The sequence below is a fragment of the Humulus lupulus genome, chromosome 2 (assembly GCF_963169125.1).
Source record: "Humulus lupulus chromosome 2, drHumLupu1.1, whole genome shotgun sequence".
In the NCBI taxonomy this organism is placed as follows: Eukaryota; Viridiplantae; Streptophyta; class Magnoliopsida; order Rosales; family Cannabaceae; genus Humulus; species Humulus lupulus.
Genome location: NC_084794.1, coordinates 22,780,465 through 22,796,846, shown reverse-complemented (window position 1 = coordinate 22,796,846; position 16,382 = coordinate 22,780,465).

Sequence of the window (16,382 nt, the reverse complement as noted above, 5' to 3'; positions counted from 1 at the left end):
AAGAGGCAAAACAGGCAAAAAACACACCGTGGGTTGCGGCTCGTGTTTTTCAGGCCGCGGCCTGAGCGGCTAACACCATTTTCCAAACTTCAGTTTTTTCCAATTTTGAATGTTTCCAACAGCCAAGTAACTCCCAAATCTCTATTTTAATTCCATAAACATCTAATTAATCATTGGTAATAGCCATGGGGGTTGGTGGAATTTGAAATTCAAAGGGTGTCTCAAAACTCTATAAATAGGAGCCTATTGTTCACTTGTATGACACAACATTTCTATCCATTAGAGCACTTGGCTAGAAACACCTTAAGGCTTGATTATTCCATAAAGCATTTCCTATAATTTGTGAGAGATCCCTTAGTGCTTGAGTTAGGGGGAAATAAGCTTTTGGACAAAGGTTTCAAACCTTGTTCAAGTTGGTGATCCCAACACTCTTCACTTTGGTTGTGTGAGTGAGAGTTTATTGTTTTGGTTCTTGTTCTTATTTTCTTCTATTGCTCTTTCTTCTTTTCTTCTTATTCTATTTACTTGTACTTTTGTTTAAGAGTTGTAATCCTTTTATTTCCTTTGTTCAAACACTTTTAGTTTACTTGTATCTTTTTGTAATAGAGTTGTACTTTCTATTTCTATCATCTTACATCTCCTTCTCCTTTTATTTGTATTTTCAGTTATAGAGTTGTAACACTTTCTTTAATCAACCCTTGTCTATTGTAATATTTTGCATAGAGTTGTAATATTTTCTTACCATTTCCATTGAGGCAATACATATTTTCCTAACAATGGTCATCTCTGAATTATGGTTGACTATGGCGTGAATGGCTGTTCATGCTATTTCCTCCTCGGACTGGCATTTCTCGAGCATCAGGGGGGAGGCCTGCACTATTCGTTGGGTCCCCGTTCATTGTTATGCCGTGGGGGGACCCTGACTGCAGAGCCTCACTCAATGTTCCTTCTGTTGGCAGAAGGACGCTGCCCCCTGCTTGGTAGATTCGGCTCTTCATCCCCTGGGCGTCTAGGGCTACGGGGTGGCTGCCCTGCCCTATTCTGCCTCTGGCGCTGGGGATTGCCTCGACCAGCCTGGGATGGAGGCTGCTGCTTAGGATCCCTTGGTGGGACATCTACCTGAGCCATAGGCGGCTGCTCCGGCCTTTGAGGGCTTGTTGGCTGGAGCGGAGGGCTTGGATTGGGACCTCTTTGAGGTGGTGTGCTTGGAGGCTGATCTGGCTAGGAGGCTGGTACAGCTTGACTCCTAGCTAGTTGAATGGCTACTTCAAGGGCGGCCATGGCATCCCTCTGCCAACGATCCATTTCTGCCTGCCACTCACTCAACTCTTGGCGCTGGCGTTCTATTTCCCTTTGCTGCAGCGCCATCGTCTCCGCAGCATTCTCCTGATTGGCCTCAGATTGGCCAACTCATCTTGCAACACTCCTAGTGTTGCCCTCAGTGTTTTGGAGTCTAGTTCCTCCTCATCAAACTCCAAATGTGGTTCATTCTCGGCCACATTTGGGGGAGGAGGTTGGGATGGTGCAGCGCCAGCAGCCTGTTCAGTCTTCTTGGATGTTTTTGCCATTAGATTTTTTTCACAATTTTTTGTCAAACTCTCAATGAAAGCACCAGAATTTTGACCCGCGATTTGTCCAATGACACGAAGTCAAATATACGACAAAGGAGAAAATGACAATAAGAAAGATGATCTAATGGAAGAGAAGAAAACACCAAGGATTTATAGTGGTTCGACCCCAAAAGATGGTAATGACCTACGTCCACTTAGTGCTATTATTAAGATTGAATCTCAATGCAGTGATCAAAGAACTAGGGTTCTTGAGTTTCACAAACTTTGGAAGAAATACAATAAAGCGATGGATAATTGCACTACAGCTCTCTATTTTTCTCTATCATAGCAAAAAGATTCAGCGATCAAAAGTCCTTTCCTTGAGCTATTTCCTGTATATTTATAGGCTCAAGGAGGTTTAGATATGCCAACGTTCCTTATCTTTCCTTAATAATCACGTATCAAGATAATAATGAAGAAATATTCAATGCAGTTATTATAAGATTACAGCATAAGAAGGAAATAAATCAAGTTATATGACCAGCCTGGTCATATCTAAAAATTAACCCTGACGAAGCAGTGTGCTTTTGGTCAATAGTCGAGCAATACTTCTGCCACGCGTCAACTACATAGGAGAAATTCTTGCCACGTCAGCAATAGCCATTTTTAGGGTAAACAACCGAGATGTCTTACCACATCAATAATCCAAATTTAGATTATTTGTATCAACATGATACTCAGTAAACTGTACTTACAACCCTCTAATTAAAGAATTCCATAACTTCAATTTGTTGTTGACTATTTTTATTCATTCATGTGATCTTAATTCTCTCGTACTAATATAAGATCACATTCTCAATAATGAATATGGAATTTTTCTGATATTTACAAAGAAATTATTCAAACAATAATTTAAATAAATTTAAATATAACAATAATAGACCATTGTATTTATTTATTCATTGAAATAATAAATGTCTTTTACATGATTTTAGGACATACTCGTAACAATCTCCCACTTGTACTTAAAGCAAGTAAGGCATTTCTCTCAATCCTATATTACGTACATGTAACGACCCAAAATTGCTAATAAGGCTTAAGGGCCTTGATTAGTGTGCCAGGAGGGCATTAATGGAATAATTGTGATTTAAATGAGTAATTATAAGTTTAGTAATGTTTATATGATAATTGAAGATATTATGTGTTAATGTGATATGAAATAAATATATGATATATGTGAGAACCACATTATTATGTGGACAGGTTTGCAGAGCACGACTCAAGACGATTCTAGGGTCAGATAGCGGGAAAAGTCACAACGGGACTTAAGATATGACTTTGGATAAGTCGGGGGTATTTTTAGATAGCGGGTAGCGATTTGGACTATCGGGTCATGAAAATAAATATTTGGAGATATATTTGAGGTTAGGATGTCTAGGCGGGAATATTGGGGGATTTTACCATTTTGGCCTCGGGGACGGTTCCGGCACCCCGAGCCCCGGGATTAACTTAACAAGTGAGATAGACATAAGGAAGCTTTTAGAAGAAAATACAAATCGACTAAAACTTTTATCTCAGCTCTCTCTCACTCTCAAGGAAAACAAAGGGAAGGAAAAAACACAGAAATTATAAGGGGAACAAGCTGGAATTTATGAGATTTGTGGTGAGGATTTGGAGGTTTAGCTCAGTAGTAAATCAAGAACTAAAACAGGGATTAAGGTAAGCATCTAATCTTCTTTTTTTGTGGTCGAATTCTAAGTTCTAGCTGGGTTTTGGTCAAGTTTTGAAGCAAACATGGTTTTGATGTCTTAAGGCAGAATTAAGGAGGAAACTTGGAGACTTAGCTTGGCTTTGGCTTGGTGAGGTGATTCAACAGAAGAGGTAAGTTCAACTCATGGTTAAGTGGTTTTAAATTGGGTTTGAATGGTTGGTTTGAGTGTTTATAGCTCTTGAGTTTCAGAAATTGAAAATAGAAGATTAGTGTGTGTTGGGTTGAGTTTTCTGTGGAATTAAGTTGTTTAAGTCATGTTAAAGGTATTGGATTTGTTGGGTGTTGAAGTAGGGAGCTTAAGGGTGGTTGTGGCTGAGGTTTTCAACTTTGAAATGGTGTAAATTCTGGGTTCGAAGGGGAGGGCCGCGGCTCTGTTCTAGAGCGTTGCGGCCCTAGCATGCAAAGGAGCCAAGGAGGCTCGGCCAAAGGCAAGCGCCGCAGCGCCCAAAGCAAGGGCCGCGGCGCGTGTCCTCCTTCAGGGGTGGTGTTGGTTCTGTTTTGGGGAAGGGCCGCAGCCCTTGAGGGTTTTTGGCATGGGAAAGTGGTCTAGTGTGCTCAGGTTTGGTTTCATCACCGTGCTTGGTGGAATTTGGAATCTCGGGAGTTAGTTTTGTAACTGGAAACCTATATTGGAGTATTAATGGAACCCTATACTTTGGTTGTGACTAGGTGATAAAGGCTTAGGCTCGGGAACGGATCGTGCTTGAGAGGCGTTGCTCGTAATTCAATAACTGCAAAGACTAAAGGTAAGAAAACAACACCTGGTTGAATATATGTGACGGGACTAAGGGCTCCCTACTGTATGCTTGAAAAGATGGTATTATGCCATGCAAGCCATTTAGTGAACCAACGGCCTAAGGGTGCCAAGGGTTTCACTAGCGCACAGGACGCGGCTCGGCCACTGGTAGCCGAGGACAGCTTATTATGCACTGAGCTCGGTTTAAGCGGGCCGGAGTCAGTGGGTTAAACAGAGGGTGCGGCCTAAGTCGTCGTCCCTGAATATTACGTGATATGAGTGTTATATGTGATATAATGTATCTTGAATCGGATTATATGCGCTGAATATCTGTTGGGGATTATCTGATGGGAATACATGCATAATGAATTAATTGTCTGTTTTCATTGATTGAGTTGTTTAAAATGTTTTCTTGCTGGGCCTTGGCTCATGGGTGCTACGTGGTGCAGGTAAAGGCAAGGGCAAATTAGACCAGCCTTGATTGGAGAGCTCAGCGAGAGGAATGTACATAGCCAGGTGCTCGGCCGCCACGGTTGAGGTCTGGGCAAGGACATGAAACCTGAAGACTGTCTGTTTTGCCTTAGTATGGCTAGTGAATACTCATGTATTTTTGGGAGTCTATAAACTTATTTTAACTCTACTTTCTTATGGGATCCCGTGTTTATTATAGTTTAAATATATGAAATGAGCCTTTTGAGACCAAAACCTTTTTAACCCTAGCTCTTACATGTTTAGTGACACGTTTTTAAAATGTTGACTTGATTAGCGAGTCTTGCACCTTTATAAGTACACAGTGTAACAGTCTTGGCTATCCAAGGCGTTACAGTACATGACCCTTGAATTTCTTTGCAGGAAGCGTCTTCGTAAACAGGTCTGCCAGGTTGTGTTCTAATGCGATTTTCATAATGGAAACATCTCCTCTATGTACAATTTCTCTGAATAAGTTGTAACGCCCTACTACCTTAGAGTCGTTACTAAGTGAGTTTAAAAACGAGCAATCACTCGCTAATCGAGGTTTTTAAAGAAAAAGTGTTATTAAATCATAAATAGAGTAGAAACTTTAGAAATAACTCTATTTCATTGAAAATCATACAAATTTAACACTTGGGATCCCAAAATACTGTTTAGAAATATTTACAACATATAAGTACAACCAAGTCGGCTAAACGACAAAATCTAGGTTTTATTACAATCATCTCCCAAAATCCACTGGCTGTGGCAGCCAGGCAGGCCAAACATGCACACGCCGCCTCATGCTTACTATACTCATGGTTGTTTGGCTGTCTCCTTGCCCTTACCTACACCACAGATCACCCGTGAGTCGAAGCCCAACAAGAAAACCCACAAACAGATAACATATGCAAAACAAACCCATAACATATAAACAAGCCATCAATAGGCTAAACACATACGGCCAAGCCGTCCCAGGGGCTTTACCAGGCCCTGAGTTTGCGGTCCACACCGTGAGGATATCCCAGGTATCCTTCAGGGTCTCGCCCAGGCAGCTCGCACTCCACGTGCTCGACGCTGCTCCCGGCCCCTTGCCGTACTCGGTCTTGCACTTAACGTGCCCAACGCCATTCCCGGCCCTTGCCGAACATTCACATAATCGCATTCATAGCATAATAAACATATACTGAACACTAGAAAATTCAATTAAAGGGCTACGCCCTGCAATTCAAACATATTGGGGCTCAGCCCTGCATACAAGCTCTATGGGAACAGGGGTTTTCTTACCTGTGTCCCGAGCTCTCCGAGCACCGATATCCCGAGCACATCCTCTAACTTGAGCCTCGCCGAAACCCTAGTCACCACACATCAACAATATTCATCCATCATGTTCTAATCCACTAAATAACTTTGAACCATAATTATAATCTCCGGGACATTGAATTCCATCAATCCGGGTGATAAAATCCATCCCGAGCCTTAACCTTTGAGTTCCCAAGCCTAAACACACTTTAAACACACAAACTGGAACTAAGAGCCACGACCCTATCCACAAGTGCTGCGGCTAGCCTCGAAATAGAGGCTAGCACCTCCCTGAAGCACGCACGGGCCACGACGCACTTGGCCAAGCGCCATGGCGCGCATCAAACACCATGGCCTCCCATGGCCGCGCACGCACATGGGCCGCGGCATGCCCCTCCTAGGGCCACAGCCCTCACCTCCAAACCCAGAAATCTCCATCTTTTCCTGCATTTTCTTCAGAACAACTCACCCAAAACCAAACTAGCAATTCCAGATTGTCATGACAAAGGTTCTAACCCAGTTTTAACATCAAAACCTATCAACACCCTACTCCAAAAACTCAGCTAAACACCCTAGAACAGAGCAAATCCTTCTCACATGCATTACCTAAGAAAATAGTAGAAATTGACCATAATTCTCAAAGTTAAAGCTTACCCTTGCTGAGTTATGATTTAGAGTTGATCCCCTAAGTTCCAAATTCAATTCCTCAAGCTCCAAGCCCTAGTTTTCTGGTTAGAATCTCCCAAGCTCAGCTCCAATCCTTAGTTCTTGACTGATTTCTTCCCCTTGCCTTTTTCCTTGAATTGTCTTAGAGAGCAAAGATGAGAGAGGGAAAAACTATCTTCAGCTGAGAAGGGAAAAATAGATGTCGGTTTCTAAGTCTCCAAAAGCTTCCTAGAATTTGTTTTATTTAACTTAAGCTTTAAGGTTACCTCAAGGCTCGGGGTACCAAAACGTCCCCTAGGGCAAAATGGTAAATTTCCCCAATATTCCTTCCTAGACATTTTATCCTCAAATATATCTCCAAATATTTATTTCCATAACCCGATAACCCCATAATACATCTAATACCAAAAATACCCCTCGACTCGCCCTGAGTCAGATTCTCAACCCCGTTGTGACTTTCTGGCTAACCGCTCCCTAGGACTGTCTCGGATCGTGCTACACAGAAATATATCACATGCATATCATATTTATCACATTTACGCCCTCAACGGGATAAAATCACAAACATACCCCTAGTATCCAAACGGGGCCCACATGCACATTTAGCTCAACTAAACAGGCATCTCTATCACATACTCACATAAATTCACATATTAACATATTAAATCATTTATTGCCCTCCATGCACGCTAATCAAGGCCCTAAGCCCTATTAGCAAATTTGGGTCGTTACATAAGTGGTATTTGCGCTCTATATGCTTTCCCCTCTTATGGCTTCTTGGTTCTTTAGAATTAGCCACTGCTCCACTGCTGTCACAGTAAAGAATAAGTGGTTTCTCCACTTCTGGAACCACTTCCAGATCTGTGTAGAACTTTTTCAGCCAAATTGCTTCACAAGCTACTATGTATTCAGCTTCCATGGTTGAATCAACTATACTGGATTGCTTAATGCTTCTCTAGACAACTGCTCCACCACCAAGAGTGAATACTAACCTAGAAGTAGATTTTCTACTATCTTTGTCTGATTGAAAATCCGAGTTAGTGTATCCAGTAGGTTCAAGGTCACTACCCGAATATACTAGCATATAGTTCCTCGTTCTCCTGAGATACTTAAGAATATGTTTCATCGCAATCCATTGTTCCAAACCTGGATTTGACTGATAACGACTGAAAATCCCTACTGCATAACATATGTCAGGTCTAGTACATAACATTGCATACATTAGGCTCCCTACAACTGATGCATAGGGATACTTTCTCTTGTCCACTTGCTTTAGTGGTGTCTTTGGACACTGATCTTTGCAAAGAGTAATTCCATGTCTGGTCGGCAATTGACCGTTTTTGGAATTTTCCATAGAGAATCTTTCAAGCACTTTATCAATATAATTTGCTTGTGAAAGTGCCAAGAGCTTGTTCTTTCTTTCTCTTGGAATTTTAATGCCTAGAACATAGCTCGCTTCTCCTAAATCTTTCATTTGGAATTTTTCGGCCAACCATTTCTTTACATTTGATAATGTCTCTACATCATTCCCAATGAGTAGGATATCATCAACGTAAAGAACTAAGAAAACCAAAACTTTCCTTTTGATATATTTGTAAACACATGCTTCGTCAACATTTTGTTCGAAGCCATATGTTTTGATAGTTTCATCAAAAGTTAAGTTCCAAGATCTTGATGCTTATTTTAATCCATATATGGATTTCAACAACTTGCGTACCTTTTGATCTTGATCCTCCTTAATAAACCATTCTGGTTGTTCCATATATATGGTTTCATCAAGTTGGCCATTTAGAAAGGTTGTCTTGACGTCCATTTGCCAGATCTCGTAATCATAGATGACAGTTATGGATAAAAGTATGCAAATCGACTTAAGCATGGCTACAGGAGAAAATGTTTCTTCATAATCTACACCCTCTCTCAGTGTGTAGTCTTTGGCCATAAGCCTTGCTTTATAAGTCTTTACCTTTCCATTTGCACCCCTTTTCTTCTTGTGGATCCATTTACATCCAATGGCTTTAACATTGTCAAGCAGATCTACAAGTTCCCAGACAAAATTGGAATACATTGATTCCATTTCTTGATTCATGGCAGCTTGCCACTTATTAACATCAGGGTCTTCCATTGCTTCTTTAAAAGTCAATGGATCGACCTTTTCAGTATCTGATACAAGAATGTGTGCCTCATGTTCGTAGCGAATAATTTGTCTCACAATCCTCACACTACACCGTTGCACTAGTTTTTCCTTTTCAGGAATTGTGGATTCTTTGGTTGTCTTATCATTAACTGATGAAGAAGATGGAGATGAAATTTTATCTATCATTAGTTCCTGTAAAACTACTTTGCTCCGAGGTTTAAAATCATTCATATAGTCGTGTTCTAAAAAAGGATGCATTCGTTGAAACAAATACCTTTTGATCACTTGGACTATAGAAATATTCGCCTCTTGTTTCTGAAGCATAGCCCACAAATATACACACATCAGATCTTGAATCCAGTTTTCCAGATTTAGGTCTTAGCACGTGAGCAAGACAACCCCAAATACGGAAATGTCACAACTTTGGACGGAACTACATTCAAAATGTAATTAGCTATTTGAAGTGCATATCCCGAAAACGATAAAGGAAGTGAAGAGTAGCTTAACATAGACCTGACCATGTCCAACAAGGTCCGGTTTCTTCTCTCTAAAACTCTGTTTTGTTGTGGTGTTCCAGGTGCTGTGAGTTGGGATAGAATACCATGCTCCAGCAAGAAATCTTTGAATTCAGAATCCAAATATTCACCACCACGGTCAGATCGAAGTGTCTTTAAAGATTTAAGTCACAGCTTCACAGTTAATACCGGCAACTTCTGACTAATAAGTCAGTGCCATTCACAAGTAAACAAGATTTCCTAAGCATTTGATATGCAATCAATGTTCACATTTAAACACTCAACATGCCTCATGAATAACCATGAATGTCACATATGGGGTGCAGTTTTCTTGCTTCTGGTTCGAGCGAGAATTAGTAAAAGAACGACCCTTGATAACGATCAACCTTTTAGTTCCTTGCCGGTCACCTAATCATAACCAATTATGGGATTCCATCAATAAAATGAATAATAAAAGGTTCCCGGATCAAGACCTAGACTCCGGGACGTCGAATCCTACTAAACCGGGTAGTAGGAACGATCCTGAAGCCTAAGGTTTGAATCCCCACGAAGAAAGCACATTTCTAGCCAAAATTCCACTAAGGGCCGCGACCAGCCTTCTCCCATGCAGTGGCCCACCTCCCCAAACAGAAGCGGCCACATCCAACCCCCAACACGCGCCGCGGCCCTTCTCCACCATTCCGCGGCCTAATGGCCCATCAGAGGCACCCTTCATCTTCAACAAGCTTGGGCCGCGGCGCTCTAAAACAAAGTCGTGGCCCCACCTGAAACTCAGCCAAAAACCCTTGTTTTTCCCCTTCGAACTCAATTCAAAAACCCATTAAAACACTCCCAATATCACAAAGAAAAGCTCCTAATTATTACCACAACTTATCCACCATATATCCAACAAAACCTAAGCCTTAAACCAATCAAAACTTCATCAAATTTCCATTTCTATGATCACAAATCCAATCTCAAAACCAACACAAAAACAGGGCAAGGAACCATAAACTTGAACTAAAACCTTACCTTAAACTTGAATTGAATCCTCTTCAATGGCTGAACACTAGCCTAAGAGCTCAAGCTTCAATCTCCAAGTTTGAATCCCCAAACTTGCTTCAAAATTTCAAAGGAAGGAGAAGAGACAATGATTATCGTGAGGGAGGAAGGATAAGGCTCTATTTTGGTTCTGTTTTCTAACAACTTTAAAAGGGTTATATCTATCCTTAGGTCAAATGACCATAATGCCCCCATGCCTAACTCACCTCTTAACAGCCTCCAAGGGCAAAGCCGCACTTTGCCGCCTATCTCGTTAAACATAATTAACACTCTCCAATTCCCATTATTCTCAAATACTAATAAAATCATATCCCATTAACCTTGAATTCCCAGTAATGCTCTAATCACCTAATTACCCCGAGCCCCGAACTCAACCTAGTTATGACCATACCGATAAGTTGTATTCAAATATCGTCTCATGCTGAATAGCTCGAACAAATCCACATTATAATGTGGCCTCATTAATTCACTAAAATGCATACAAATATACAATTACGCCCCCAACTATCCAAGTTACCAAAAATGCCCTTACAATGAAATATGGACCCACATGCATGCATTTATCATCATATTATAATATAATTCACATAAACATGCATATAATAATTTAATGGCATAATAAATCAATTATGGCCTTCCCGGCCTACTGATTTGACCCTTAAACCACTTTAGGGATTTTGGGGCATTACAGGTTTCATCATCCCCATCTCATTACTGTTAAATAATTATAAATTACAACTCTATGCAATATATTACAAATAAATAATGATTGATTAAAAAGAGTTACAACTCCATAACTGAAAATTACAAATAAACAAAGAAAATGAAGAAGATGATGAAGAAGAAGAGAATAGTAAAATACAACTCTAAGAAAAAGGTTACAAATAAAGTCAAGTGTTTGAAACAAAAGAAAAGAAAAGATTACAACTCTTGAACAAGAAATACAAGTAAATAGAGAAGAACAATATAAAGATGAAAAGCAATAGAATGAAAGAAAGGAACAAGAAACAAAAGATGAACAACTCTCACTCACACTACCAAAGTGAAGAGTGTTGGGGATCACCAACTTGAACAAGGTTTGAAACCTTTGTCCAAAAGCTTATTTCCCCCAAACTCAAGCACTAAGGGATCTCTCACAGATTATAGGAAATGCTTTCTGGAATTATCAAGCCTCAAGGTGTTTCTAGCCAAGTGCTCTAATGGATAGAAAATGTTGTGTCTTACAAGTGAGCATTAGGCTCCTATTTATAGAGTTTTGAGACACCCTTTGAATTTCAAATTCCACCAACCCCCATGGCTGTTACCAATTATTAATTGGATGTTTTATGGAATTAAAATAGATATTTGGGAGTTACTTGGCTATTGGAAACGTTCAAAATTGGATAAAAACCGAATTTGCATGAAGTTGTCAGCCACTAGGGCCGCGACGCTTGTTTCAAGCGCCGCGGCCCTTGGTCATTTTCAGCAACCAATTTTTTAGTTTATTCCCACTTGATTTTGTGACTTCCATACACAATATGGGAGTTCAAATCACATCTCTATCATCCATTTCTCATATGGCTTTAAGAAATTCATCTCAATATTGTGTAACAACAAATCTACACAATAATGGGTGATATTTAGGAGTTACAAATTTGTGATGAATTTGTAACACCAAATATGTTACATGTTTGGATATTTCACATATATCTAAATAATGTAACTCTCTATTATATGTTACAATATGTGACACTCTATGTCACATTTATTTAATCTAAAACATTATATTAAAAAATAATATAATATTACATTATATTATAAAATAATATAACATTCCCCCACTAGATTAAATAGTCATCTATTGTAACACTTATTTAATCAATCATTATATTTAAAAATATAACATATCCCCCACTTGATTAAATAAGAACTCTCTCTTATAGGAGTCATTGCATTGATGCATAAAGCAAAGTGTTTTTCAACCCGAACTTTACTATAGTGTAATTATCACAAAATTTGTCGAAAATTTGGTTGCACTAGGCATTGAACCATCTTTTCATGATAAAAAATTGGTGATAACACACACACCTTTGCGATGTTCACTTAAGACCTCTATGTCTCGCTTTAAACCGTTAATGGCCATGTGTACTTTCCATTCATGGACGTTCTTTAGAATACTCCCAATTCTCATGAGAGGCGGCACCACCCCTAGGTCCATATAGGTAGAATTCTTATAGTATTTTGTTACCAAAAATACTTGTCTTTACAAGAATGAATTCTATTAAAAAAACCTTTCGGTTTTAACCCTCCACTTGGTAACACACAAGTACTCAATATCTCAGATGGGACTTGTTTTGATTACAACTAATATTCACTTGATTGACTTGTTATTACCTATTGAACCTAACACTAGTTGAATAACTAGTGTTAAGATAGATTACCATCAATCGTGAATCTCTTTAGGGAGTTTAAGTCCCATACCTTGAGTGATGCAGCCACTAAATCCCTTGTTAGTGGCTTAGTGAAAGGATCCGCCAAATTTTCACTTGTTCTCACATAGGATATTGAGATGACTCCTCTTTGAATCAATTCTCTTACATATCCATGTCTCTGACTAATGTGTCTAGACTTCCCATTATACACTCCGCTGTATGCTCTAGCCAATGTCGCTTGGCTATCACAATGTATCGATATAGTAGATACATTATCTTTGATTAGGGGAATATCTATCAACAGATCCCTTAACCATTCAGCGTCTTTGTCGGTAGCAGCTAGAGCTATGAACTCTGCTTCCATAGTGGAATGAGATATACAAGTTTGTTTCTTGGAACCCCATTCATTGATTTACTTTATTAATGGTTTCTAATTGGTTATGATTAGGTAACTGCTAAGGAATCTAAAGGTTGATCGTTCTCAAGGGTCGTTCTTATATTATTTCTCTCTCGGACCAGAGGTAAGAAAACTGCACCCCAAAGGTGACATGCATGGTTGTTCATGAGGCATGTTGAGTGTATAAATGTGGACATGGAATGATTATTGAATGCTTGGAAAATCTTGCTCACTTGTGCATGGTACTGACTAATTAGTCAGATTTGGCAAAGGTCTCAATATCAACTGTGAAGCTGGGACTTATTAGTCAAGTTCAGCAGTGGTATTAGGCACTGGTCACACAGTGTTGACTTATAAGTCAGGACGGACCTAGCGTGTTTAACGCAAGCAAAGAAAGATTAGATCTAATCAACATCTGCATTAAATGACTCAGAAAAGCATTAATGCCGTACCGACCTCAAGTTTGGTGAAAACTAAAAGCACTTGTGTGACTTACCCATCAGTCACTCATCTGTTAACTTAGAGACTTATCCATCAGTCTCTCATCTGTTTAAGCTAGTGACTTACCCAGCAGTCTTTCATCTATTAAGGCTAGTGACTTACCCAGCAGTCACTCATCTGCTTAAATTAGTGACTCGCTTGTCGATTACTCAGTATGGTTTACCAGAACCTCAAGTGTTGAATCACTCATCTGTTTAAGAGCTATAAGCTCTGTGTGATTATAATAATAATTAGTTGTTAATATCTATATGCATTACTGCGTTTTCTTGCTGGGCCTTGCCTCATGGGTGCTATGTGGTGCAGGTAAAGGGAAAGAAAAACTCACCCAGCCTTGAGTGGAGAGCTTAGGTGGTGATGTGTACATATGCGGCCGCTTGACCACCACGGCCAAGGAGTTCTCAGAAGAACTAGGGGTTTACCCTAGTTTTGCTGCTTAGGTCGGCGGGTTTGTAAATTTGACACAGTAATGACCATTTTGAGTTGTAAAAAACTTGTAAAAGTTTTTATGGGCCCATGAACAGTTTTATGTACTTAATGTTGGGTTTTATGCCCTTATAAAACCATGTCGGACATGTAGCACGATTTCATATTATCAATAAAAGTAGTAGAAATCATTTAGTTTGACAAATGTGTTGCTTGCTTGTTTTATTACATGATTATTGAAATAATACAAACATTTATAAAATCCTGAACATATGGATAGTTACAATTATAGTGACTAGGTCACAGTGGATTATAGTTGTAATTATATGTTCAAAAGAACGAGTCCTAAGATTAGAACAATGCATTGGATTTTCACTGATTAGGCAATCTACGATATGATCTACTTACACATTCAGGGTGTGATGTCTTGTCCAAGGCATCGACCAAGTAGATAAGATCGAATGTATTTAGTTACATCGGACTAGGACTGATATTGATTATTGATTATTGATTGATAAATAAGTATCGTTGTTATCAAATCTAATCAATGTCACAACGTTGACCATATATTAAGTCGATCTTAATTCTGAGTGATAATATTCTACTAATTATATTATTTAAATCTTTTGACTTGTTCGTTTCCAGCTTACCCTACGGTCTAGCCTATACTTACATCTCGGAGATTTATTAGTGTAATTGAGTGGGAGTATTATTCATAGATACGAAATCTATAACTTCAGTATGAGAAGTGAAAAGATGATTTCCTTAATTACTTTGTTCAAAAGGTTAAATGATAGAGATCTCATTTCTGTGATTAAGTTCACGGAAATATCATTTATAAGGAACTTAGTGGGAGTTAAGGATAAAATACTGATGAGGGGTAAAACGGTAATTTGCACCCAACTCGTTAGTAAGTCATCGATAGAGGATTGACTGATTGTAATGGTTATAACAATGGATAACGTATTTATAGTTTTGAAAATACGTTCTATGAATTCAAGAGTTCAATTCCAAGTCTATAGTGGAGTCACGAGGAATTAATAAGGTAGTGAAATTATTCGTAAATAAATTCACGGTAACTTGTTGGAGCTTGATTTCATGGATCCATGGTCCCCGCATCACCTTTGAGTAAATCATCTAGAATGTCTCAATTAATTGATTTAATTATCAATTAGGATTTTTAAAGTTGACTAGGTCAATTTTGGAAAATTTACAGAGATATGAGATTTAGAGAATAAAAGAGAATCTTTGGGTAAATTTATTAATATTGATAAATTGGTATCAATATAAATAAATAATATTAAATCAAGTTTCAAATTATAATTAGTTAATTTGAATAAGGATTTAATTAATTAATTAAAAAAAAGAAATAAATAAAAGGTTTTGAATTTAGGCCCAGTTGGGATTTAAATTCAAAACAAAGAGATTGGGCCCAAGTCCATTTATGGCAGCCCAAGGCTTTTATTTTTGTTTATTATTTTTAATTAATTTAAATTTAAATAAATCTCATTAAGTTGCCTATATAAGGAATATAATATCTAGGGTTTTCTGAATCAAGTCAGTCTCAGTTGATTTGGGTAACTGAAAACCTAGACACTCTAATCCTTTCTTAGCCACTCTCTCTTCTTCTTCTCTGCAAGATCTCTATCTCATGTGTTGAGAACCAGTCCACACTAGTTCTAGGTTGATCAAAGGCTTGGTGAGGAAGACTGTGTTGCTGATCTTGTTCAATCTCTTGATAATACTCTGCTACAGAAAGGAATCAAGGGTTAGAGAGATTAAAGGATGGAGTTGTTCCAGTTCCGCTGTGTAATGTAAGCTTTTACTTTACTTTGTATTTGTATCAATTTCATAGGAGCATGTTCTATGAATTTGCTTGTTTGTTTGATAATATGTAAATTGCATGAAAATAAATAAAGACCCTGCAATGAGTTTTTCCTACACTTAATGAAGTATATCATTTCCTTTTTATGGGTTTTTCACCTTAGCCTGTTAATAATACTTAGAAGCACATTTTAACCAAAGGACTCGGGTAGCGAGTCAAATTTCCGATTCACCACTCACCGTAACTGTTCTGGAGTAACCAGGGTGTTATAACTTGGTATCAGAGCGTGCCAAGGTTAAGGTTCCTATAGAATGGCTGGGCATGTACACACATCACTGAAGTCAAGCTCGACACATGGTTTGGTAACTATTTATGCAGTTATATGTATAACTACTTAAATATAGTATATATGCGTTACCTGTATGAATGAGACATCATGTTAAACCTGTGCCCTAAAATATTATATCCTCAGGAAATGTGTGCTAATTAGTACTGAGATTGCTGGAACATACTTATCATTATGGTTGTTTATGAATTATTATGTGATACATGCTGAGTGCTAAATGCTATAAACACGTATCTGCCTGTATATCGTATGACTGTGGAATGTGATAATTGTCAGCTTGTTCTTGGACCGTAAGGCGGCAAGAGGTTTAGTTA